General features: G+C 41.5%; 1 protein-coding gene across 1 annotated transcript in view; it reads right to left on the reverse strand.

Annotated features, from left to right (window-relative positions):
* Positions 1 to 1,538, reverse strand: part of Mms19 (MMS19 homolog, cytosolic iron-sulfur assembly component) — a 40,224-nt gene that overhangs the window by 14,848 nt on the left and 23,838 nt on the right. The window lies entirely within an intron of this gene.

Raw genomic sequence — 1,538 nt, forward strand, 5'->3', positions numbered from 1 at the left:
CTGTAGACCAGGCTGGTCTCGAACTCACAGAGATCCACCTGCCTCTGCCTCCCAAGTGCTGGGATTAAAGGCGTGCGCCACCATCGCCCAGCTTTGCACCTACCTCTTAAGGGTCAGAGTCATAGGTGTGTGTCATCAAACTTGTATTCAGTGCTGGAATTGAACCCAGGACTTTGGGATGCTAAGCAAGCACTCTATTACCAAGATACATACATTGTCTGCTACATTAAAAATATTTTTAGGCAGGAGTGGTGGCACACACCTTTAATCCCAGTGCTCAGGAGAAAGAGATGGGAGCAACTCTGTGAGTTTGAGGCCAGTCTGGTCTACACAGCAAGTTCCAAGACTGGCTCCATAGCTACTGAGAAACCTTGTCTCAAAAAACCAACCAAACAAACAAAAAAACAGATTTTTGATTTTTTTCTTTACTCCTCTGGAAACTGCACCAAAAATACAGTAAAGTGTTTCTTATTTTTAAAAGTCATAAAGCAGAATGTTTAAGATAACCAGGTAAGAGATACACAAAATAATTCTAGATACAAGGCAGATGGTAAGAAAATGACTCCCACATCTAAGATGAAAGAACTCTAGGTAGACCTGGGGTTATCTGAAAAACTAATTCCCCCATTGCACACTCCCTGAAAGGCGAGGAATGGGCAATTCTAAGGGACAGTGGAATTGGGAATGGGATAGAAAAACAACAATCTGAGGTCCTACATAGTCTTCTTATTCTTCCTTAATCATAGCAGATCCCTGAGGTTTAATTTTGACTGAATAGGTGCAGTAGAGGGCCTCAGTGCTTCACAAGGAGGTCAAAGTGATACGGTACCAGTATTGATATTCTCGGCTCTCTTCTGCTAGGCAGACATAGGTCTTTTTCTAGATGATTAGCCAAGTATTATTTTGGGAATTTCCCAGGCTATCCATGTAAGTTACTCTAAAATGGGACTAAGTAGGGTGGTGGTGGTGGAGCACGCCTTTAATCTCAGCACTCAAAAGGCAGAGTCAAGTGGATCTCTGTGAGTTCGGGACTGCCTGGACTACAAAGCAAAATACAGGACATCTAGGACCCTATCTCAAAACAAAACCAAAACAAACAAAACAAAAAACCCTACAATAAACAACAAAAATAAATAAATAAATAAATAAATAAATAAAGAAAGAAAGAAAGAAAGAAAGAAAGAAAGAAAAAGAAAGGGAGGAAGGAAAAAAAGGAGGAAATGAAGCTCATACAGAATTCCCATCACACATACTCAGGGCTTCCCCTCAAAAAACTAGGAGAAAACAAGGAATATGAATATATATATATGAGTGTATACACACATGCACAGACACACATAGAGAAAAGAGATTTAATAAGGCTGGTGATGGCTCAGCAACTAAAGGCCCTTGCTGCCTAAAACTAGTGTTGAGGAATATTATTTAAGATGTATTATGTTAGCCGGGCGGTGGTGGCGCACGCCTTTAATCCCTGCACTCGGGAGGCAGAGGCAGGCGGATCTCTGTGAGTTCGAGACCAGCCTGGTCTACAAGAGCTA

Source organism: Microtus ochrogaster, chromosome 8 (genome assembly GCF_000317375.1).
Source record: "Microtus ochrogaster isolate Prairie Vole_2 chromosome 8, MicOch1.0, whole genome shotgun sequence".
Taxonomy (NCBI): domain Eukaryota; kingdom Metazoa; phylum Chordata; class Mammalia; order Rodentia; family Cricetidae; genus Microtus; species Microtus ochrogaster.